The following is a 26,199-nucleotide window of genomic DNA, read 5'->3' as shown; positions in this document are numbered from 1 at the left end:
AGCAAAAAGGGAAGGGCAGGTTTTGGATTTAAGGGGTCTCTTAGAGGAGCTGTGACATGGTATCTTGCAGCTGTTTCGATAGATGGTCTCTCCAGCACTTCCAAAGACAAATGATACACAAAGCAGTCTAACTGCTGCTAACTCTATTCTAGTTTACAGAAAAACTGGGATTTTGGAGAAGGCAGTGCATGGGTGATCTGAAGGTTGGCTACAACTCCTGAATTTAAATTTATATTACAAGCCCACGTGGCACCCGGTGGCAAAGCTCTGGAAAGGAAGAGCTTTCATTCTTCAGAACCTACGAGACTCACGGGTTTAAACTATACCAGAGATGCTACCTTTTTGCATTTGTTCACATGCTAGCACTACAAGCTCTCCATCACAGAAACTTACCTTTTAATACTCACCTTTCATTTATTTAGTGATACCTAGAGTAATCTATGACTAATTCCTCATGGGTCTGCAAGGGGAGATCACAGTCCGTTTAGGAACACCTAGCATATAGGTTCACGTACCACACTTGGTGGCATTGTACTCACTTGCAAGTATGATTTATTTCCAAAATGTAACATATAACATCGATGATATTTGTTTCTCAAAAGATTGCAAGAATAACACTTCAAAGTGCATAGAACATAATACATAAACTCAGTGTAAACTCATATAAGCTCAACTGCCTTATCTCATTACATATTTTCAGCCCATGATGCTTTGAGAAAGAATAAATCCCTTCTCTGTAATATCCACAGGCCTTAACAAAACAAATAAGCAAGGTTATATTAATTTAAGAGAAACCTACCATACAGATGAAAACTGTTAACATTTCCCTGGTTTCATCAGTATTGCATGGAAAAATCTTGCTCACAGCTGAACCTGACCTCACAGACCAGCAGACTGGTCAACAATGACATTACTGCTATTTGATTCAGTTATCAGACAGCCAGAGCAGATCATGCAGCTAACAACAGAAAGGATATTTTTCTTCTTATCATGTATCCTCTTCTTAACCTAATCACCCACAGAGCAGTTTACCTACTTATTTCAAATCAAAGTAACTTTAGTAAACAAAGCTGACACCTTACAAGGTAGCAGTTTCAGATAACTTTCTTAAATGAAGCAATATATGGAAGAGTTGAACTGCAGGTTTAGGTTTTAAAGATAGGGGAGCTTTACCAGTGCCAATGTCAAGGCAGCCTTTCCAACAACATGTGTTGGCATGCAGGTGCACACACTCCACACACTGCTATCAGAAACATTCTTCTGCAGAATAAAAAGAAAACAGAATGGAAAAAAAAGAAAAGACAAGAAAAAAAATATCCTTAGAATACAGAAATGATGAGCTACTTTTGCCCTGTTACTGTATTTTCTGAACCTTGGAAGACTTTGACTTCAGCTCAAGAACTAGTCAACAAAGCAGATACTTGTACAGACTTCTCATCAGCAGGTATCTCCCAGATAGCAGTAGGTTAGTAGTAACCTGGCACTGAGAGCCTCTCCTCTTCCCTTCTTGAGTGGCCAAGAAAGCTATCTAGCTTCATTAGATGTTGATAATGAAGACAGAGAACACGGAGCTGTCTGGTAGTTTCTTATGTCTTCTTTTTACACATTTAACTCCCACATTCCATATTTTGACACTCCCACATTTTGGGAACCAAACCTGCAATCTAGTTTGTGAAAACACCTTCATGTAAGGCTTGCTGAAGAGGGGGGGCTTCAGCCTAATCATACTAGGAAAACCACTGACAGAGAAGTTGTGTTATAGCCACACAGCCTCTCAAAATCATACAGACTTTCAAAATACCCTGACCAACAGGGTCTCTCCCAGGGGAAGCTTGGAGAAAAGCCATTAATCTTGCCTCAGGTACCATTACAGGCCAAGGCAGTCATTAAAAATAGCTAATGGCTTAGTCAGACATTAAACCCTGTCACTTGCCCATGCATCCCATTACATTATTTCAGCACACTGGAAATAAATCTAACTAGTCTATGACAATCAGGGACATCATTTCACCAAGCAAGATAATTAGGGAAGTAATTGGGTACAAGATGATGGTTTATACATCCATTTCTGACCTAGGAGCAAATAACCATTTTTACACTGTAACAACATAGAATCCTTTCAACAAACTAAATTTCTGCCAAGCCGTAACTCTCATTTGGGCTTTTCTCTCATTATTATAGGTTAAAAAAAGGAAGAAGAAATAAATTATAAAAGTGTGTAGGTGTGTGTGTACACACAAGGGAATAGTCACCCAGTTTGTCCCCTACGCATAACAAATCTGTGAATGATTTTCAGGTTAAGAACTGAGCTGGAAACTGCTGTTAGCAAAATTACCCTTGGGTCAAAATGTTCGTGGCACCCATACACTCATTTTTTCCCTTGTATTTCATATAATATACCTTATCACAGAATGGTTTGGGTTGGAAGGGACCTCAAAGTCCACCCAGTTCCACCCCCCTGCCATGGGCAGGGACACCTCCCACCAGCACAGGCTGCCCAAAGCCCCATCCAGCCTGGCCTTGAGCACCTCCAGGGATGGGGCATCCACAGCTTCTCTGGGCAGCCTGTGCCAGAGCCTCACCACCCTCTGAGCAAAGAATTTCCTCCTAACCTCTAATCTAAATCTCCCCTATTTTAGTATAAAACCATTCCTCCTTGTCCTGTCATTATCTGACTGAGCAAAATCTTCTACTTATATCTTCTAGTTTACAGTAAAAGAGTCAGCCTGCTTGATCATTTTATAATGACAAAAATGCAGTTATAGTAGAAATTAAGAAAAAAAAAAACCAAAGATTACATGAAAAAATAATTTCACAGAAATTAGTAAAAGCTATTGTTAGCACACAAAGTAAAATTAACTAAGGAAAACACTTGTAATGATGAGGAGAGAACTGGATAAATCTGTCTGGGGCAATGAGTGATTCATTGTGGTTACGATATGACTGATAACATTTCGTGTCCACATGTCCAGTCTAAATCAGGTCCAGCTTCATTCACAGTGGTCCAAAGTAGTATAATCTGATGCGATGTTCTCTGGCTACAGAAATCAGCTGATGATTTAAATCCAGTTCCTCTCAGAGGGCAGGAGTCAGTATTGTAAGGATGCCATCCAGAAAGTTAAGACTAGTGTTTATTGGCCCAAGCAAAACCTTTCCTGCTCATTTGTGCTTCTCATCTAGCTTAAGGGGAAGTCTGACCAACCTGTTGAACGCAGCACAGCCACACCTGGCTATTTATTTACATACTGAAACTGTAGTAAATCTCACTGAGAGGCAATTAGAATAAAGCCACTGAGAATACACACATAACATGTCTAATCAATTCAGAAGCCATTATTTCTGTCCTGAGAAGAGACTCACTAAGTATGGTACTTTTTCATTCAACATTTATTGCCTTCATTAACTGCAGGTGGAACCGAGGCCTCTAAAAGCAAAGATAATATTCCTTTCATTCCCCAAATGCTGGCTTTGCAAACTCAAGCACACATTTGCCAGCAAATTAAACCAACACTGGTCAGTGCAAAGTTTAGTCCGGCATTTTGTGACACAGTCATCGTTCTGCAGCTCTCTGTTTAGATGAAGGTCATGTCACTGCTGTCCATAAACCTCTGATTCTGACAGGCCCAATCACCACAAGGTCAAAAAACAGTTCAAACCCTGCTGATTGCATGGGAAGCACACAATATTTGTCTCTCTGTCTTACAACAAAGTCCATTTGGAGAGTTACAAGGAAGCAGAATCTGTAAATATTTATATTATTTGTTAAAATTATAATGCACACAGGACTCAGAATGCATCCCACAAGTCGGCTAAATAAAATAGCACTAGGTTCCCTTGTCTTAGAAGAACGGCTCCTTCACACACCACCTCCACTCAGCCAAAACCTGCTGAAGAAGCCAGTCAAATCCTAGCTTTACTACCTAACAAATGTCACCAGAAAAGCCCAGTTGAGTCAGGCCCAGGGGAAGGTGAGTATTTTCACCTGAAGATTACCTGTCCCCTCAATCATATCAAGGACCTCTTGATAATCTCCTGATTTTTCCTATCTTGGCCAATATACAAGGTGTAGGCAGCCAGTTCAGTTTCATGATTGTATTTCCCTGTATAATGAAATTGAAATGAAAAGCTACTGTGTCATTTACTTGATGCTTTAATACCCATCTTACCTCAAATACATGAGTGCCAAAAAAAAAAAAAAAAAAGAAATATATACTTTATGTAAGACTCTCAATCAGCTATGAAAACCTCAGTCCATGGAAAGCTAGAAGCATGGCAAAACACATCTTTTCTAAGTATGAATTTGGGAGAATCACATATGGGAATTTTAGTGGGAAATGCACACGAGCAGCTGATAACAGGGCACTGACAATGTGTTGCACGATGCAGGTCAACCACAAACACTGCTGTGAATTGTTGCTTCTAGGATATTACTTTTATAGTACTCTGAGGCTACATAAAGAGCAGTCAGGAAAAGTGTACCACAGCACAAAATTAAAGAGCAAAAGTAAAGACCTTTCCAAGTATAAATTTGCAGCAAGGGCAGAAGCAAGCTCTAAATATTCCCACAGCCTGTGCCTTACCACCAGCATCTCCCATTCAGACCGATCTTCAACTGAAAGACTACTCTCCAACTTTGTTGCTCTAACTGCTTTGCATCAGAAATTTGGAACAAAAAAACTGAAGTCTGCTAATTCTTAATGACATGTAAATCCATCCCATGTCATCCAGTAACCTTTTTGCTTCTCGGATCTTTCATCTCTCTGCTTATGACCTACTTCATACGATTTGATCAAAAGATAACTTCAAGAATTTTTATGGAATAAGCACAGGAGTGTTGTTTTCATACCATAAGTTTCCCAGTCTCTCAGCAAACTCATGTTCTTAGGTTGTTGCTCTTTTCTTGCCCCTCATATATTTGTGTGTACCTCCACCTCGAGCAGAAGGGACTGTGCCAGTTCTGTGCTCCACTAGAGAGGAAGCTGGTCAGAGCTCCATCACTGCGGCAGGAAGGGGAAGCCCACAGCCTCTGTACAGGAAGGACCATGTGCCTCCCATTCTTTGCCTTCACTCAGATTTCTGTCTTCCCCCGCTTTCCCCATGTTTCTCCTCCAAGAGCTGAAGCGGCAGTAACACAGGCAGGTACTGCTGTGCCCTGTCTGGAAAGCAGCTGGCCTTACTTGCATCTTTTTCCAGCTAGCAGGAGAACATTTGCATTTTCAAGCCATCACCCACAGTGATTTCACAGAAAAAAAAAGCAAGTATTACCCAGCGCTATTCAAAAGCATTAATTATAATACAAATCCTGTTCTCAGGCTCTTTTGCCTCCTCCCAAGCTTGTACTGGAGCCTGACTCACAATTCAACCACAAATTCCCACTCTTCTTCACCACTGAGGGCCAGATAGCAATTTGGTGGACATTAAGGATACCTCATGCAGCAGTTTTTCAAGCCAATTCTCTGGGAGCCAACTCTGTGGATGGAGGACAATGAAATGCTACCAGGCACAGCTCCAGTACAAGAAAGCGCTGCAGAGGTTCGTCTCCCCTCTGCAGGAAGGCTGATGAACCAGAGTTACCTGCAGACCCTACTGGCCTATGTTCCCTAAGGAAAGTGGCCTGCTTGGTTTCCTGGAAATTTTCCTTTGTTTCTCTTTGCAATTCTGAAGTCTAAATACTCTTTTTAAGATCAGATGAGAGAGCTAATTCCACAGGGTAGTATGCAGTTCAAAATAACAACCAAATGCATCCAACAGGGAAAACAAAATCCCACTTGTGAGCCTGGCATCTTCTTGCAGCAGCAGTTTCTTTGCTGCTTTCTGAGATACAGCTGTACACAGCTATTAGCGATCAAGTGCTGCAGACCACTTACCTGCCACCACAACTCTTCATAAACCTATTCTGTCTTTTTCATTTATTTTGTTCCCTGTTAGGCTCTAACGACCTTAGCTATTACTGTGATATGAGTAATCCACTCCGGAGACTTTGCGGAGGTTGCATGGCTTGATTTGAGATGGTTTTGCACTGGGGGATCATATAAATCACAGGAAAACACCCAAAACCAACCAGCAAACTTAAGGGACATCATCACAGTTATTTTTCTTCTGGCCAATAGGATTCATAGTCTTGCATTAATAAGACTAATTGCACCTCACTACTGCCAGAGTGACAGCAATAAGCATTTCAACTTACCTCACAGCAAAACTAGAACTTAAATACACACATATCTAAGTATGATCCAAACTGGCAATATGAGAAACCTTGGCTCGAGGCAGGAGAATGAGAAACCTCTCAAATCATCATCTCAGAACAAAACACATGGAATGCAAGAACAGCCTTTAAACAAGCATGGTGATACCGCATTTTGCCTTAAATTTGCTGAAAAAAAAATTGGACCATGGCTTGAAAACTCAGACATACGGATTTTCTTGTCCAACAAGCAAACTAGCCTATAGATGAATAATTAAAGAGTAGTTTTCCAGCACCCTAAGGCAGATATTTTTCTCTTCATTAAACTCACACTAATATCTGCAATTGCTACAGCAATAGTCCTTAACTCTTTGATCCCCCATTTTCAGCAGAGATTTTTGCAAGATTTCTTCATTGCCTATGGTAACAACATGCATTTGATTCTGTGCTTATACACAGAAAACCCCCTGCACTTCTGACGGTTGCCTACAAAAAGGGATGATTCTTCCTCTAGTGTCAATGTAACCAGTATTCCTTACATTTCCTTTCCCTAAAGGATATGTCTAATGGGAGGTTAAGACCTACCACCTTGACCTAGCTAGCCTAGTTTTGTGTTTAAGTCCTGTGTTGAATCAAGTTCTAAAAATGTAGCTGCCTACCTGGGGTCAAGAGGGCCTGTATATGATAAACAAAGTATAAGACAGTAGGGAGGAAGAAGGTAAAGAGAAAGAAGAGAAAATATAAAAGGAGAAAAAGGAGGAAGATGGGAAAAGCAAAGGAAGTAGCAATGAGAGAAGAAAAACGACTGTTTGGTTAACAGTTTGTTGTATTTGCTGTGTATCTCAACCTGAGCATTCTGCAACATACATAGTCGGTTTGTTGATTGCTCAACTCTGTTAGCTGTGAGGTTTCATTTCCATGCCTAGTCCAACACAATATTTACAATACGAAGCATGGTTAAGCAATCAATCACTAGGAGATCAAATCTCTCTGGAAGAGAACAAGAATTCTTTAGATAGGAAATCACAGTAGGTGCCATGAGAGGAAAAATTCTGGATTCAGACCAACTAACAACTTACATATCACCATCAGAATGCCCTTCATTGTTTATTCATTTTATATGAGAATTGGGAAGTAAGGAGGAGAAAATCTTTACAAATTCCTTGAAAACATACAGCCAATTTTAAAATAATCCTGCTGTCTGAAGGCTATGAATAATATGGTGAAAATATTTAACAATATTCATGGCCACAGGTGCACATTAATCATGAAATAAACATTAGCTGTAACATATGTGACCTCCTAGCATTAACTTTTTAAAAAAATTAAGCATCTAAAATGCAAGTAGGGAAACGAAAGTTACTTTACTTATTGCCCTTAAGTAGAATGCGTAGACACCCTCTGTGCATCCTTAGGGATCTAATTGTGTGTAAAAATGTGATACCCTTCACTTAAATGAGGCAGGTTCTGTAATAAGGCTGCTGGGAATGTGAAGTTGCAAATGCATCAGTCTCTTTGTTCCCCTTCTATCTTTGCACAGGTCTGTGATGTTTTGCTCTCAATAAATCACTTTTTATTTTTTTTTTCTAAACCAAAGACTGCCTCTGTAATGCAACACAGCGTCAGTGGCTGCTGATTGGTAGGTGAAGATTAACTGTTGAGCTTGTCTCAATACCTTCATACCAATCTGTAGGAGCTCATCAAAACAAAATTGCACAAGAATATTCTTCTTCAGTGTTCTTTGCCAGGTAAAGCTTTGCCCTCCATCCTTCAAATATATCCTCCCATGACCTTCTCCTCTGAGATAGTTGGTATCCCCTCTCCTCTCTTCTCAAAATGCTTGTCAAATGTTTTTGACAATTCTGCCATATTGTCATTTATCAGGTTCAACCTACCCGGAGAGACTCTGCGGGTGTGACTCTGGTTTTCTTTTTTTGACTTACTAAAATGTAGGGTGCCCATTCCAAAGCTTTGGGACTCCACAGAATTGCTCCATGGGCTTTACCTGATCTTAGATGCGACCTCAGCATCAGCAACCACTCCACTGAAAAAGCAAAGATTTTACATGTAATAAAATGCTCAGACTGCAATCGGGAAGAGGTCTGCAGCAGGATCCTGCTAGCCCTTTGTTGTATCGGAGATTGTATCGTGCAGAGAGCCTGACTCTGTAGGATGATAGTCTACTTCCCCTCACACTCCATTTCCCTGCACTTCTCTATCACAAACCTTGTCACCACTTTGAGAAACACAGAGATCTGAGAAGAGCAGTCTTTTGAGTGACTAACTCTCCAAACTCTCCTAACTTTCAAAGGAAGCCATCTAGATTGCTCAGAAGCTTGCATCTCTCCAGAAAGCCAGGAGCCCAGTAAAAACACAGTAACATCCAAACCACTGAAAAAAACTTTGGCACTAGCAGTATAAAAACAGCTGCAAATTTGAGAACACAGAAAAAGATGTGTTTACATTGGTGTACTGTCCTTATGCAAGAAAGCCATTACATTGTCCTTCCTCAGGGCGCCCTGGTTGCCAAGCCAACTTATGTGTTCAGAAAATAAACTGAAATTATGTCCTTTTCGTTCTGTGTAACAGACAATCTATCAGTCTGCAAGAAGAATAAAGCAGTATAACCACAAAGATGAGTGAAGACCATTATTTCATTACTTTTGGTCAATCAGAAAAGAGTATTCACTTATATGGCCATGTAACTACCCGACAAACACATAAGAATCAACTCCCTTTCTCACTCGTTAGCTCCTAAATTTATATCCCTCTTTAACCCCACAAACCTTGATGACTCCCAGTTTCTGAACTGGGTTTATCTTCAATTCGAGATGCTAATAGCAGTTTTGGAGTGGAAGAATGAGCTCTAGAACATGGCCTCACTGCAGACTACAGTTTTAGATTGCAACATCTTGTCTCAAAATGTGATCTCGTAGGGTCACGAAGAAAAGCTTCCAAATGGAAATCTCTTGCCCTTCAGTGCAGTGCTGAGGTCTACAAACTGCCTGGCCCAACGGGCCTCAGAGGGGTGTATGTTATTGCCAGGAGTGGACACAATGATGGCAAGAATGTGGGTGCTGCACAGCTGCATGGCCATGGCCACATAACCTGATACAGTTGCCCCTTCCACACTGTCAGCTGAGAGGAACAGAGACACAATGAAGAGAAGAGCTCTAAAGCCACAGCTGTTCAGTGAGTCAGTCTGCCTTGCCTGACAGGTAGAGGACAAGCGACTAGAGAAAAGCCACAGTGATGTGCTGGGAAACTCTGAAATCTGATGGTGTGATGGGTTGACTTGGGCTGGCTGCCAGACATCCACCACCCGGCTGCTCTCTCACTCCCCATCCTCAACAGTACAGGGGGAGAAAAGATCCTTCCTCACACCTTGCCCCTGATGCCATGCGGGTGCATCCCACAGGCCACCGTTGTTCATGAACTGCTCCAGAATCAGTCCCCCATGAACACAGTTCCTTCAGAAAATATCTACCTGCTCCACCATGGTTTCTTCCACAGGCTGCAAGGGAATCTCTGCTCTGGTGCCTGGAACACTTCTCCCTTCTGCTCTGACCTTTGTGCTTGCAGGGCTGTTTCTCACACTTTCTTCCCTTGTTCCTCACTGTTGTGAAACATTTTGCCCTTTCTTAAAAATGTTTTCAAAGAGGTGCCACCGTCTTTGCTGATGGGCCCAGCTGCATCCTACATGAGTTGTTTTGGGGTCAGCTGACTCCAACCGTGTCCAGCATGAGGCACCCCTGGCCTCCTTTCACAGAGGTCACTACTACAGTCCCCAGCTGACAAAATCTTGCCACATAAATCTAGAGACAGACGGCAATATTTTTTTCACTGGGAACTAGACCATGACTTTGAGAGCTTAAAAGCATAAGTTGGTATATTGGAAAGTAAAGGACCAGCTCCCACAATAAATTGTTACAACAGACACAGCAGGAGGCATGTACACACTAAAAAAAAAGAAAACATATAAATAACCTATGTTGACAACGTTCACTATTTACTTACATGGCTGCATTTTTGTTGTCCTTCATCATCACCAACCAGGTATATTTGCTCAAGCCTCTCGGTGACAAGACAGTGCAATTATCCTCCATTTCGTAAGTGGAAAGCCAAAGCAAAGTGAGAGAGAGTTTGTTCCTGGTCTTACATGAAGTTCATGGCAAAATAACAATGCTTTTGGTTGCCACTATACTCCTTGGGAGCTGAGGTCTATCTTCAGTTTGCAGTATTCAGCAAATCATCACCTGTTTGAAAAAAAAGTTGGAAAAGTTGGAAAAAGGTCTGAAAGTTTGTAAAAAAACAACAAACAAACACATACTATTAGTAAATGTGACATTTTTAAATTTCCACCCTGTATCTATGATATGAATTTAAAGCTGTAGAGCTGTGCTGCTACAGTAACACTAGTAAGGTGATTTTTAGATTTCTTCTGATAGTTAAATGCTCTGTTATACTACTAGACCACAGAAATTAAATTGCTTTAGAAATACATAATAACATGGAATAAACATCAGATACCAAATCTATACTTAACTGAGCATTTTATGTTAAAAATTAAAGAACCTCTGGCCAAATCATCAGCTATAGTCAACTGGTATACTTCCATGCAGGTCAACACACTGAGCAGATGTTTACCCACTCAAGATCTGATCAATCTGTATATGTATACATCCACTTCTGCTGGTAAAGCATCATTGCATACAGTTTTCTCTGCAGTTGCACTAAATGTCTGAAACACAGCTGTATATATCATTTTGATATGTCTCTGTATTTTTACGTCAGTCACTTAGCAACTCATTATGTTAGAGCAGAAAGAAAGCATCCACCTTAAAGAACAGTGTCATAGAGATGGCAGCAGTCTCTTTTTCCGCACTTCAGATATGTTTCCTTCACACCACAATGAGATTTTAGTCTAGCCCTGCACTCGGAGAACAGCTTTGCCTCCCCACCATCCTAACAGTTTCCCCATTCTGATAATGAAAAAACAAACAGGGCAGCAGCTATGCTACTACTGAAACTCTTCACCAGGAATGTAATTGAAGCCATCCAAATGCCTAGCACAGAGTACCTTAGGAAGCCATTAGAAGCAGGAATTTTGTGGGATAGAATGGATACATTATGCAACAGGTGAAAAGAAGTGTCTTCCATTACCTGTTCCTAGGGCAATTTTCCCCCCAGTCACTTCCACTACCAATGTGTAACTCAGCTGAACAGAATTCTGGCAATACTCTCACCTATTCCAACTTGTATCAGCATTCACTACAAGCACGAGCTGAGATTTCATACTAAAAACTTTTACCAAGGCCTCTTAGTAATGTAAATGCTATGCAAATAGCCAGAGCAATTTCAGCAGCGTGTTTATGTGCATTTCAATGGCTGTTCTCAAGTAACAGCTCTTTCATCCGTACAGTTATTTCTTGTGTCCTGAAGTTATGAAGATCTGGGAACAAAATATTCTCGCATGAAGAACAACACTACTTGGTAATTAAGCAAGTTGTTATGCACGGCACCAGAGAAATGCCAACTAGGAAGGATTGCCCTCTGACTAGGGTAATAGAAAAGACTTCAGAAAACAAACCTCGTTTTGCCATGGTTTCCCTCATAGTCTCCTCAAGGCCCTATTCTTTGTCTATAAAACAGAAAGAACAGTGCTCCCTTGTGAAACAAAGAAGCTGATCTCATTTGTGGTGTCCAGAGGATGCTGTAGATGTTATTAAACATTATTACATACAATTAATAAAGTTGAGTTTCTTGTGGTGACAGATGCAATCGATGAACAGTTTCATGACATTTCCAAGAATGCCACAGAAAAGATGAAAAAAAACAAAATCTATACAGGCTAGAGGTAACTTGGGAAAAACAAGCTTTGTACATGTGGTTGAATACCCATGGACCATTTTTGATAAATGGGCCATGGATTCTGGAAAAATCTGTAATGAAGCCAAAGCAGTTGGGTAAACGTAACTGGGCAGATGGAGGAAGAAGCATTGTCTCAAACCACAGAACAGAAAGCGCCACCAAGAACATTTTTGTGGCCCACAGAACTAACTCATTCTCTGCTACATCAAGTCTATACCCAAAATGAAAAAAAAAAAGACATAAACATTGATCATCTGCAAAAGCATCTTGGCAAAGATAGAAGTAGAAGTAGAAAATTGATGAAATAATGAAGAATAGTTCTCTAAAGAATTCTCAAAAGAATAGCATGTGAAATATATTAGCAAAGCAAAGATAACAAGAAGCGCCTGCAGCCAGAGTTCCTCTAAACTGCCGAAAACTTTAAGGGTCACCTCAGTGTACTAGCAAAGCATGCAAAAAGCAGCCAGAAAGACTCAATAACCTGAAGCACCTTGAGCAATTTGGAGGATTAGGAATTAGTTCATGTTTTCTCTAGAGTTCACAACCTTGCCTGCAGGAAGGAATAACTGAAGTTATTCTAGTGGCTATGAGCAGATGAGGTGTGAAATGTACCATGTGCAGCTGCCTACTCAGCTATAGTTTTCACTGACACACAATACCACCCAGGTAGCCATTGCCTTCAGTTGTGCTCTTAGTGTACTACATAACCTTTTTTTTTTTTTTTCTAAAGGAACTAAAATGCTGTTGACACAATGCTGTGGCCAGAAGAATTCACACTTATCTTGCTGGATTATGTTTCTCTGCAGATACGTGAAACTCTATAAACACCTCTGTAAAATAATGTAGAAGAATTTTAAGTTAGGAATAAACCTTATCATTTTAAAATGAGACACAGACTCTAAATAACAGAAATCTGAGGTAAGATTCCTCAACATATGGCTTTGCGTATCTCAGTAAACTATGATGCTCTCCCTTGACTGGATCAGTGGTGGTTAAAACTATCATCAACAGAATCTGTGTCCCACTGTGGGGACTGTGCAGAGTTCATGGAGGGTGGAAATATGGCTGGCATTTAAATAGGATTAGGGAACAGCAAAGACTTCTAATATCTGTTACAAACCCACCTAGACAGATACCAAAACCATGGTGGTCCTGGACAGTGGTAGCATAAGGACTCTTTATCACTTCTAGTGTAGTGAACTTCCATTAAAATAGCCCAGCAGGGAGACGCATAGCCTGAGGTCTTTATTTATTGCTCTGATTTGTCCTAAAAACAATCTTGCCTGACCTTTACAGAGGCACAATTAAGCAGAGGAATTGCATAGCAGGAGCATGTATTTTTAAAACAGCCACTTTGAACGATTTGTAAGCAATGCCTTAACAAAGCTTAGGTATGAGTCTGGGGCTTCCGATCACTCTGGGATAAGCTTTCTCCTCCCAGTTTGGGATTATGTCTTCATGAAAGAGCCATCCCAGACCATGCACTGTCTGTGTTTACAAAAAAACAGAGAGGAGGCTGACCTTGTCTGCAGAAAAGATCAAAGGGCAGACTCCCGAAGTCCCCTAGCACACTTAAAATCAGCATGCCTGTTGTTTACAGCTTTCTTTTCAAATTTAGAAACAGAGCCTTTTCTCATCTCACTTGTTCCTGGCTGCAGAAAGGTCTCCAGCTATTTACGTATGTTACAGAGGTGCCAAAAGACACACAACACAGCTGGCAGCTTCCAGGGGTCTTGGCTCCAGTAACACTGCCACTATCCAGACTTCTTTAGAAGCTACTTTATTGGAGCAAATCTTTTTTTCTAGTAGGGACACTTTGATCTGAGAACTTTATATCTGTATGTATGTGTATATTTATATATATATATGCATGCTTCCTGATCTGATATACATTTTTAGACCTCAAGATTAGAAAAGGGTGCAGAACAACTTCAGTTCCTTGGTAATCTGTTAACAACTCCTTAATTATTATCCATTGTGAGCTGGCTCAGATGACATACAAGTTTTTTAACCTATCACACAAAATGCGAGATGTGCTGCATTTTGGTAAATGGTGTAGTAGTTATGTCCTTCTTATGTATAATGCAACCTTAAATCTATTGTAGCAAAGATGTATGCAGAGATGAGGAGCCATTGTTTCATTCTGTCAAGAACAGACTGGCTGAAAGCTTCAATTCACATTGTTCTTGTTTGCTTCTCCAACAAACAACCTCTGGCTATCTTAAAAAAAATAATAATATTTGTAATAATATTTAAAATTTAACATTTTTTTTTTTTGGGTGAAGAGCCCCAAACTGAATTATTTTTCCCTTTCCTCTCTCTTTTTATTTCAATTTGGGGAAAAGGAAAGAAATCAGAGAAAGAACATGATGGAATTAGACTGTAATCTGTTTGCATCATTTCCCTTTGTGTGCTTTAGTTAAACGGTCTACAAGTAAAGGAGAAACTGAAAAGACTGGGGAAAACGTAATTTGTTTTTCTGTTTTTCTCCATGACACTTTTTTTTTTTTTTTTTTTTTTTTTACAAACTCTTCCATGGTGAACTCAGTCATGGTGAAACACTTTTTACCCCCTATTGTTTCTGGGTAACCTCAACTAAAAGCCACAGAGTGACAATGAAGCATTGTCAACACCTCAGCCATGCAGTACATGATACAAACAGTTCGTTTTTCTTAGGTGCCTTTGAATGTTATGATATTCCTCAGTTCAAAGGAGGTAAGAAGGGTTACTTCAATTACTTGTTACCTTCCAATACTGTCCTCTTTTCCAGTTTCCCCATCACACTGCACCTCTTATATGCCCATCTCATTAAAATACACTTCCAATATCACCAATGACTTAAACATAAATCAGAACTCTTCCCGCAACTTCTCACCAACCGTCTCAAGACTGTCTCCACCTCCTTTCAGAGCAGACTTCCCTCAGCTGTGGACAGCATCTTAGCTGCCATTCCTCCCCAAGATCCCATACATGCTGCTTCTTGACACTGTACTCCGATGTGAAGGTGAGTCTCAAACAGAAGGAGATGAGTAGTTCTTGGGCGTAGCAGCAGCTTCAGCCAGTCACTATGCATGACAGGCAAACTTCAAATGGGGACTGGATGGGTGTTTTAAGAACCTCAGATACACGGTTGGAAACCAGCCCGTTTAACCCATGGTGATGCCAGCTGTGAGGGATGACACACAGCAGCATGTATGCTTTAACAACTGCTTGCTCAAAAGAATGCAGTATTTCTTAGCACAACCCAAAGCACACTGACACAGGCTCACCAAGCCATGTCAGAGCTGTATTGCATACAAACAGTAAATACTAGTGTGTTCTCTCTGAACAGCAAAATAATATGGGATGTTAAAAGAAAATGTCAGCATGTATGGAAAACAGGCAGATTCACTCTGGAACTGCAAAGCAGAAGTGGGTTGTGGGGGAGAGAAAAGCTACTGGCAAGGGAGGAAACAGTGAAATCGAGAGAAGACAACTGGGGGCTAGAAATCACTGTGAGGAAAACCCATGCACGTACCCCTGACAGAGAGAGTCCTCCCCTCTGCTGAGCTTCCGGGCATAGAGCTTGGGCATAGTCTCAAGACACCCTCAGCACACCTCAGGCCCTGACTGAAAATATGAGTCATCGGCCCCCGGGGTGACTCACGGCCTCCCCCCTCCACCCCGAGCGGCAAACGAAAATGTAGATGAAGAGGAAGGTCGGGCTGAGGACAGCACTATAAGCCAGGGAATTTCTCAGCCTCTCACTATGTCAACACTCATGTCATGAATCTTTTCACATTCAGCAGTTGGTGGTTGAGGATGAGACAGCAGTGACCATCTGGGGAAGGAGAGAGGGGTGCCATCCTCTCTCATGCTGCCTGCCAGGGAGGGAGACATTTTGGCAACAGAAATAAGTACCTGAGAGACAGAAAATGGGAAACTGGTACTCAGCAGCTAGTTAGCAGGTGAACTAGGAACATGAAGGGAAAAATCACCGTTCTGTATCTCTTGGCTACGGCTGTGAGGAGAATGGCACTACCAAACAGCATGCCAAGAGGAAATCCTGGCCTTAGAGTCACTGGGAATTTGTCTACTGACCTGGGCAGAGCTGGTTTTCACCACAGCTTTGGTACCACACGATACAGAGGAACATCACAGGTTGGAAGTCCAGGCAAAGGCCAAGCCACGTTACTGCCCAGAGGGGCCCACCCCACCATACCTCCCAGGACCCCCCCGCTGGCCCTGCACTGGTGGCCCAGCTCTGCCTGCGCCCCACGGCTGAGGTGATACAAGGGTGATACAGGCCCTGGGACCTGAGCTTTAGGGCATCACCTCGGTGACTGCCACACAGCCAGGACATAGGAAGCTACTTGGCATTTATGCAAGTTATATTATACTTGGCATTTATGCAGTTATGCTGCACCTTCCTGACATCGCCTTTCTTTAAGTATGGCTTTATTGGGAAGAGCACCATTTAGCAAACAAGGCCTCCTTTTCCTTTGGGTCTTGGGTCTACCAGGGAGATAACATTAGATCGTTCACATGCTGTCTGATCACACATCAGAGCTGGCTTATTTTGTACTGAGTCTTTTCCCGGAGTCCTCAGGACAGCGGCTGGATCATTACTATCCTTTTCGCATGACAAAGTGAGTTGGGTCATTTAGTAGCACATGAAGAATTATTAACACAAATCTGAGCACCGATATTTCAGCATTTTTCCCAGACCAGTGAAATTCAGCATTAACTCTAAGCGCAGTGAAGCTTTCACTTCATTTAAGTACTTCATCTTCCCTAATTACCTTCAGCATGGAAACCCCTTCCATTTCCATTCCTTTCTAGCAGCTTTGGGCCTCCACCTAGAATAATGCCCTCTCTTCTCCCACACCCCCTCCCCCTGTTTTTAGATCAAAACATTGCCCTGAACATGGGGCCAGAGGATGTTAAGATAGATATACTTTTGCAGATACATTTAATAATTGTGTATACGAATGAACACCCAAGTCAGAGTGCACTTTATGGGTGACAGACGAGGGAAATCGGAACTGGAGCAGCATAGGATAATCTTTCTGCCTGCCATTCATGGGAGCAGTGTGTGGCAAACCAGTTCTGCCCCAGGATGGTTCAGGTTTCATGACTCCACAGACAGCAGCAGTTACTGATTGCTTATCAGTTTGTTCTCAGCCACAAGCTTTGCGTTGCTGCCTGGACCCAGCCTTGCTCTTCAGAGATGCTTCCCTCTTCTCCACTGCTGCACAGATTCAGTTTTCAGACCCTGCCAGCTCCTTGCGTCCAGCTCAAAGAAGTGGTCAAAAGCCATCAACAGCAACTCATTACATGCACAGAAACTAAGCCAGGAGACAGAGGCAAAAGGAATGCAGTGCTCATTCCAGTCTGGGATATTGCTACCAGGCTAGAAACATTTTCCCCTTTCCAAGGACCAGCCCATATGCAAGAAACAACTAACATCTGAATGCAGTCCTGAATGCTTTTAACATGCTTCTGGCATCTCACAGAAAATCTGGGAAAATCTGAGGTGTTCTGCAAGCTCTGCTCTTTTTTTCTCTGCTCTTGCTGCTTTGTTCTCAACCTTTGGCTGAGGTTGTGCTCCTTGGTTTATAACACTATGATTTCCTCTATAGCAACTAACCTAATTCTTCATTAAAAAAATTAGAGATCAAGGTGTTGGAAGAGACAAATGGCCCATCTAGACCAGCACCCAGCAATCTGCATCATAACAATGGTTCTCTCAGTGCAATGCTCTCTCAGAAAACTGCTCTAATGCCACACTTCAAAATAAGACCTAATGGCCAGTTTTCCACGTGCTGTAGTAACCCCACTGTACAATGCTCTCTAATGGACAAAGGGGTAAAAGAAGGTGAAAAAGGAAGTACTTGTGCCTCATGGCTGACATCCTGAAGCTTGATGGCCTATTTTAGAATCTGCAATTTGAATAGCTTTGCTTGTTTAGCCCAGCCAAGTGAAGGCTGGCACAAACCATGATTATTCCAGGTATATTTATAGACGCGATATATCAGGGAGGAAGAAGAGCTAATGAAGAACAAATGGTACAGGAACAAATGGGAATAAATGAGCCACAGTAACATTAGGCTAGAGATTAGAAAATGATTCTTCCTGTGTTGTTCTGGGAGAGTCTTCCAGGAGAAGTACAGGGGGGCAAAAAACTGTGGCTACTTTCAGGAAAGAATAGGATCAATTTAGGAAAGTTTTACCACTGCATGACCTGATGGCTATAACAGCAAGAGATCACTTCAGGAATTTTCTAGCCCTCTATACTTCTCTTTCTACAGCAGTTACATTTCTTTTGAAAACAAGTTCCCACAGGGCTCTTCAAATACCCTGATGGGGACTTGTCTCCGTAATGCAGCAGGCTTTTTGATCAAACTTTAATCCAATCATGTTCAAGGTGCAGACTCTGCAGACTTGAATGAGAAAAGGACAACAGTGATTTGTTTGACCAAATTGATCTGATGTTTGTCCAAAAGATGCTTTCAGATTCACAAATGAATTAAATCATATGGCTTGCAGTACACAAGAGGCAGTCTGAAGTGATCACTGAATACCTGCTTATACTAACTCTGTTAACCTCCCTGGTAGCACAAAAGGTGTTCAGTGCCAGCACCCCTTACCATTTGAATTCAGATTTGCTTTTAGACGCAGTGAGGCAGTCTGTGAGCCCTCTAGCGGTGCACACTGTGCTCGGGGACCGGTGCGGAGCCGCACAGAGGGAGCATGGCTGCAGTCGGGGTGCCACCATGCGCACCCTGCTTATTCATGTGGTTGGGGGCTAAGTGAGTGAGAGACACGACATATTTCCACCCCTGGAAACCTGCAGCCTGCATCACCTGCACTGATGCAGGACCCAAAGGAGAGCATCCCCAAATACATCATTTGGCTTAGCAAATGATGTTACACGGCCTTACAAATCTTGCCAAGTTGATACTAGCCAAGCTTTGGGTAAATGAGAATCAGGCCCTTTCTTTATACACACACACACATTTGCAAATATGATATACAGATATAGAAAACTGCACAGCAGAGGAGTAAAAAGCAGCCTAAATGACCCCTACAGAGGGCTGGGCACCTGAGGATGCTGCCCCAAGCACCCAAAGCCACTGCCTCTGTGCGCCCACCAGGCTGCCAGGGCTGCAAGAGCGTGAGCAGCCTGCCTCCATCACAAAGCTCAGCCCCTCCTCCCAGCGCCACTCGGCTCTGCAGCTCTGTCTGCTCACGTTCAGGAATCCCAAGATAACTACCCTGATAATATATTTTAAAAAAAAACCAGCCCTGCACAGGCCCCTCCATTGTTACTCCTGCCTGGCTGGGGGGGGAAAACCCAAGGAGGCACTTAGCTGTGTTTCTATTTCTGTCTCCTGGACTGCAGAGCACCTCATAGTTAGCCAGTTACTTGCTGAAGTCTGACTTTCAGAACACTAAATATAGGAAACGTGCACTCTGCAGGGGCTAAATTTAGCTTTGCTGCGTTAGAAGGGGAGGTACCTCCTGACTGGAGACAGGAATGCAAAACCACTGCAGGCAAGGAAGCTTGGGTGATGCAGTAGCAGCTGCTGCTCTATTGTGCCAGTGCAAGAAGGAATTGAATTAGAAAGTTCAGCTCTGTTTTTTTCTTCTTAAAAAGTTCTGTTCGGTGCTATAGTGAGGTTTTACAGCACCAGGCTGTTCACCTCTTCCACAAGAAATGACATATCCCTCTGTTATTCCTGTAAAACATTTAGGAATTTTGCTCATTTAAATTAGAAGAGGAATAATACAAATTAAAATTCAGAGTTGGAGGCACCTGAGCTGGCTAAAGCTGGCATGTAAAGCCTTGCATAAAGACTTTCACATGCAGTAAATCACGACTACCTGACATAAGCCTGGGCAGGCTTTTCAGGAATGTTAATCGCTGCTAAACAAGGCGGCCTCACAGCTGCAGCCTTTCACCTCTAAGTCACCTATTCTAGCGTACTTGGCAGGGGGCACACGATCCGGACTCTGTTCCCAAGCTGTGCTATTCACCAGGGATTAGACAACATGCCTCGGTTTCCCTACCTATCAGCTGGGGCTAGCGGTATTTCCCCCCACTGCAGAGCATATTCAGTGCTGAGCGAAGAGTTAAAGCCATTAACTTGAGCTGCCTGGCTCTTTTGGAAAGCCACAAAGGACTGGGAAGATTGCAAATACAGGGTTTTGATCAAAACACTGGGCGTAAAAATGTCTGCTTATAAACAGCTCTCCTAGGGGAAACCATCACACACGATTCAGCAAAGGCAGGCGACTGCCTTTAGGCATCAGACCCCCCTTGCCTGAAGGGAGAGGATGCGCAGAACCTGCAGGAGCACCATGGGAGATGTAGTTCAAGGATGTGGACCCAAACTAAGCAGGCAACCAGAGGACTGGAAGCAGCTGATACAAAACTCTTTTCAGGAATTACGATGAAATTTCAGAAGCATAATGGTTAGGGGCTTGTTTGGTTTTTTTTTTTTTGTTTTTGTTTGTTTCACAGTTTCAAAGGAGTCACATTTATCCACTACCACTCTCATTTATTTGCAGTCTTTTCAAATATGAAATGAGATCATGACGAGGAACAGTTTCCAGGTGTAGAATTATTATGCAATAGAAAACAAATGAAAACACCACCTAACATTAATTGTTTCTTCTTATACAGATGACGACGCACACTCTACACCATGGAGAAGATGACCTGTTCTGAAAAGAAAGTAACGCTAAACTTTCTGGTCAGAAGCAAATAAGATGACCAAAACCTGTCTTCTCCAAGTCCATATTAGACTCAGCCCTGGTTAATTCATAACATGCAACAGCTTCACAACCGTCCACCTTGGACTGCTGACAAAAATATATTAACACACCAGATACCTAATGCCTGTCACAGAAACGTGGAACAGTTTGGGATGGAAAGGACCTTAAAGATCATCTAATTCCAACCCACATGCCATGTCTATACCAGGAAGGTAAATGCACCCAACACTTGTTCTCTAGCACAGACTGGCTCCCTCTTTAGCTGCTATCCTCTCTTACAGACCAAAGCATTTTGATCCTTGTTAACTTTCAAGTTGAGCATGGGAATTGTCTGGTAGAGTGTTAGTTGGCTGGGGCCAAAACATGCCATTGACAACCACTAGAGCAGTATAAACAAAATGATACTCGGCATCTGGGAACCTCTGGCACTGTTCAGTTTATTAGTATACAGGAAGTCACTGAGTTTAAGGATATTAGAATTGTCCATCTTTGCCCTTTGTTTTCATTTTGGTCCCTGAGAGGCTGAAGGTAGGTTTACTTTCTTCATCCTCCAGTTAAACTTCTCAAGACCCTGATATTCTTTCTATATTCTGAATATTTAAATTGGTATAATAAAAGATGTTACTGTTTCCTTCAAAATTTCTGCCCTCTCTCATACCAAGGGGCTTATGAGCACAAATCCAAGGAGTAAGACAGTAGAAGTGAGAACCCATTTGTAAACAAGAACAAGAAAACTTGCTTTTTGAGATCCTTTACTTGTGCTTCTCACACATGCCAGTGGTGACTTCAGACACTAATTGTTCACAGCTACACAACATGGCCAAGGAAAGCACAGAAATGAGCCTAATGAAATATGCAAATGTCTTGCTTTCAGCTGGGATAGTGTTAATTTTCCTCCTATTAGCTGGTACAGTGCTGTGTTTTGGATTTAGGATGAGAATAACGCTGATAACACACCGATGTTTTAGCTGTTGCCAAGCAGTGCTTGATAGCAGGCTGGGGTTGCACAAGGAGCTGGGAGGGGACAGAACCAGGACAGCTGACCCAAACTGGCCAAAGCGATGTCCCATACCATATCATGCTATGCTGAACAGTTAATATGGCGTGCCTGGCTGGGGTGAGGGGGACTGCTGCTTGGGGATGGGCTGGGCATCAGTCAGCAGGTGGTGAGCAATTGCATTGTGCATCACTTGCTTTGTACATTCTATTATCACCATCATTATTATTATTTCTCTTCCTTTCCTACCTTATTAAACTGTCTTTATCTCAACCCACAAGCTTTTACTCCCCCCAGTTCTCTCCCCCATCCTGGGGGGGGCTGTAAGCAAATGGCTGCGTGATATTTAGCTGCCTGTCAGGTTAAACCACAACAGCAAAAGACACTCATTATACCACAGACCAACATTAATGAAACAAACAAACAAACAAAACCAACACAGCACACAATTATGTAGAGAATGAAAAAAAGGCTGAAATTAAATGTGTGGAGCCAGGTCTCACAGAGTTTCTTGTTCATAAACTATGACAATTTTTTATTTTTTTAAATGTCAGCAATTCCAGCCACTCCCCATACACTCCCCTACAGGCAATAATTCTCAGTCCTCCATACTCTTAAAAGGCAAAGGATATTTCATCCCTGGCCCTTCAAGATACTCAATAGGTAGCCTTGCAGTGGGTTTTACCTGTTGGTACTTCAGCTATAAAACAAGGATAACATTTCCCTTGCCCTGTATCCTAGTCTGCATCTTTCTACATTTATTACTCACACTCTTGGTATTCATTCTAAATTTTCATCTTGCTGAATTTAATTCTTAATAATACCATTTCCCCCCTTTTGAATGGATACTCCCCATCCTTACAAACATTAGTATGTACTACCTTTTAGTTTTCATATTTCATCTTTAAATCAGGTGTCAGTTGGGAGAGAACTTTCATGAATGTAACTGAGAACCCCAAGTTGTTTTGTTGTGCTAAACAGACTGTTTATCTAGCTTTGCCTCCTCCAAGAAGAGCAATTTTGACTTCTTATTTTTTATTCTGTTACTAGATTCAGAATTAGTTTATCTACTTTGCTATTCCCTTCTCTGTGTATGTGAGCAGTAAAAGCACACAGAAGGAAACACAGGGGAAATCCAATGAACTCTGTCTCAGGCCAGCATTGACCACAAAGTTCTGTAACAGAAATCCCCTGAAAAGAAAGCACTGCACTACCTCCTGACAGGCGAGTGAAGGAGAAAAGGGCTAAGAGGTCTTCCTTCCATCCTGTAAATAATCTAGCTGATGCTATTACAAAGAGCTATTAATATTGTATACTCAAAAAAACACACAGAGGACTTCTTATCCTTATGTAAAGATATTTCTATAAATCTCATATGAAACATATATGTCTATAATATATATAAATAAATATTTATGTGATGCAGTAGACCTAAATCACTTGACATAGTGACAACTTCAATGTTCTGTTGAGGGCTCTTCTTTTTAAAATGTTTTTGGGTGCCTGTTTGACATGGGTCTTTCAGCTTATTTACTTAGTTTGTAGTCTTGCCCTTCACAGAATATTCTTCTCACATATATTTATTATCTGCCAAAATGGTTCTTTGTGCAAGACTGAGGTTCCTGGATCTTACTGTGATGACAAAGAACATTTTTCCCAAGGCCAAAAAAAAATAGCTTTCCTAAAGCTTTCAATAAGCGACCCTTACATTTTTATGAAGCAGTTATCTCTGAATAATTGAAGAAATCACAGGCACAGAAAATATAAGATGCACAGTGCAATGAAAGGATCACCTACATTGGTCTAAGTTGTGTATAAGAAAAGACGTAATCAGATAGTCAATGCCCATCTCCGAGTTCATGCAGCCAATGCCATCTCCTTTGGAATCAGAAGTGATTCGTTGATTCTCCCTTGGCAAGAAATCAACAAATCAAACATTGAGAAGGACTTACAAAAATGCCTTATAACTCCTTGTCCATGAGGTAATAAATTGCTAGACAAAAAAGTGTAAGCTATCTTCAACTACAAATTCCTCACATTAGGAAGAACATTGAAATGAAGTTAACAACACACAAACTAGATTGAATATTTCTGTCACTATTCAGTCTTTTACTGCGAAGATAATTTACTTAATCTGATAGCATCCTGAGCCCACTTATCTTGCTGCACCCAGGATTAAGATAAAACATCATGAATTCATATAGCATGCCAAAGATGAGAATGATATGCAGTGATAATTCTATTTTAACAGGAGTTCATGATTAGGACAATTATTGGCATATCACATAAAACTAAATACTCTGTATATACACTCAAGTTTTCTTTTTATCTTATGGAAACTTTGTGCGTTTTTGCCCTGCTTGTAATATCACTCCAACCTTAAGCATCGACAGCAGATAACCTGAAGAAAATTGGAGAGGCTGAGGCCAATTGATCTTGGAGAAGGACAGAAGAAGGCAAAGAAAGTACAAACACTACCATCTTGTAATATACCATGGATCCTATCAGTGTCGTAGATGTTAGACGCAACATTATTTTTCTTGCAAGGGACAAAACTAAGGCAACTGGTAAAATAGCAGAACCTGATTCAGGATAAATTACTATAACTAAGGCAGTAAAATGGAACCATTGGCAAATCTGTTTGCTCACTTTCTGCATTTCACTGAACTTGAGAAGGGCTCATTGTGGAATCTTTTCACAACGCAACTTCACGTTTTCACTATGTCTACATTATAAAGAGAAAGCAAAAAGTCTCTTTTCATTTCCGTTAAACGTATGTTGAATTGTTTGTTTGTTTGTTTTGGGGGGAGGAGGTTGTTTGTTGTTTTTTTTTAAACCCAGTTTTATTTCCAACATTTTACAAAATTACTTAGCAGAATCCTTTCAGATGAATCAAACCTCCTAATCCTCTGGTGTGGATTCCTCATTCAAGAGGTGCACATTTCCATACTGAGAAGTGCTGACTTTCTTTAAATAGGAGGTAGCTGGGCTCTAATGCTTATGAAGTCAATTGATCTACAGTTACAGTTTCTTAAGAGCAACTGAAGAAGAAAGTTTTTGTGATCAAAGCTGCAGATTGACAGCATTAGAAACAACAGAGAAAATAAAATAATGAAGCAATCAAAGCAATATTCCAAGACTTCTGTGTACTAGTTCAACCTCCAGTGCCAAAAGTGGAGCAAAATATAGACCAATTTATTAAATAAAAGATACAATTAAGATCTGAGTTATCTCTCCACTTTTTCAGACGTTTCCATATCTACTCAAATCTGCATCTACAAAGCACCCCCTCTGAACCGGCAGGAAAGGTAGATTTGCCACCAGCAAGGAGGATCCCACTGGTACAGCTCCACATCACAAACACACTAAGCCATCCGAGGAAGGACAGAACCTCCTGCCACTTGAATGCCCCATCCTGAAGAGGCATACATCCAACACCAGTTAAGCATACACCTCCTGCACAGAGCTCAGATAGATTCTGGTAATTTAAAATACAGGCCCACAATAAACAGACCTCTTAAATTAGTTTCAACATGAAGGAAAACTAGATTTGTATTGTTATTAGAAACCTGAGCTCTTACTCCAAACCACCCATGACAATTTACTGTAATCACTACTGACTTATTTTCTTTGATTTCAGATATATTTATATTTAATGAGGAAGCCTTACCTTTTTCGAAACTTCAATTTATTGTAAGTAAACAAGGCAGAGGAAAATCAATTATTCAAAATTGTAGAAGTAGAGGTTTTCATTTTAGTTAAATCTTTCTCTGATTATATTATTACTTTACTATCGTTACTTTAAAAAATGAACCTTTTTATATCCCAAATGAACATAAAATAAATGCTAGTAATTAAGCATATTACAGTAAATTAAGACATTGAAAACTGCCATTTATTGAATCAGCGAGCTTTTGAAGTAGTTAAGTAAAAGTTTTTATAGAAAGAACGAGGTGAAATATCTTTAACTAAATTACCATATCACACTTCCTAATTAAAGTACAATAAACTATTTCCTGAATTAAGAAAGTTTCTATTCATTCAAATGTCAGCACCTACAGAGTTTCTATATTGGCACATTCACTGCTGTTATCCAGAATTCTGTAGAGTGCAACTTTCACTGAAGATTTCAAAAAAGTGTTCAGTGTGGAAAATCTATTAAGCTGTATTAGAGAATTTAAAATGTTAGTTTTCAGTGGATGAATCTGAATTCCAGTCTCCTTCCAAAATTAACTTGATAGAAAGAGTAGGTAGGAAGTTAATTATGGCATAAATATGAAACATATCATTCACCTTTCCCTGTCTATTAGAATGCAAATACTAAAACTAAAAAAAAAAAAAAAAAAAGCTGAAGTACATACAGCTATAGAATACATTTCTTACTAGC

General features: G+C 41.1%; 1 long non-coding RNA gene across 1 annotated transcript in view; it reads right to left on the bottom strand.

Annotated features, from left to right (window-relative positions):
• Window positions 1-26,199, bottom strand: part of LOC136789688 (uncharacterized) — a 291,948-nt gene that overhangs the window by 160,986 nt on the left and 104,763 nt on the right. The window contains exon 11 of the long non-coding RNA XR_010828602.1: window positions 10,202-10,440. This is a non-coding gene — a long non-coding RNA (uncharacterized lncRNA). The remainder of the gene's footprint in view (window positions 1-10,201; window positions 10,441-26,199) is intronic.

This window comes from Anser cygnoides, chromosome 1 (assembly GCF_040182565.1).
Source record: "Anser cygnoides isolate HZ-2024a breed goose chromosome 1, Taihu_goose_T2T_genome, whole genome shotgun sequence".
NCBI lineage: Eukaryota > Metazoa > Chordata > Aves > Anseriformes > Anatidae > Anser > Anser cygnoides.
The sequence above is the reverse complement of the archived record's forward strand: the minus strand, read 5'-3'. Positions and strand labels throughout refer to the sequence as shown.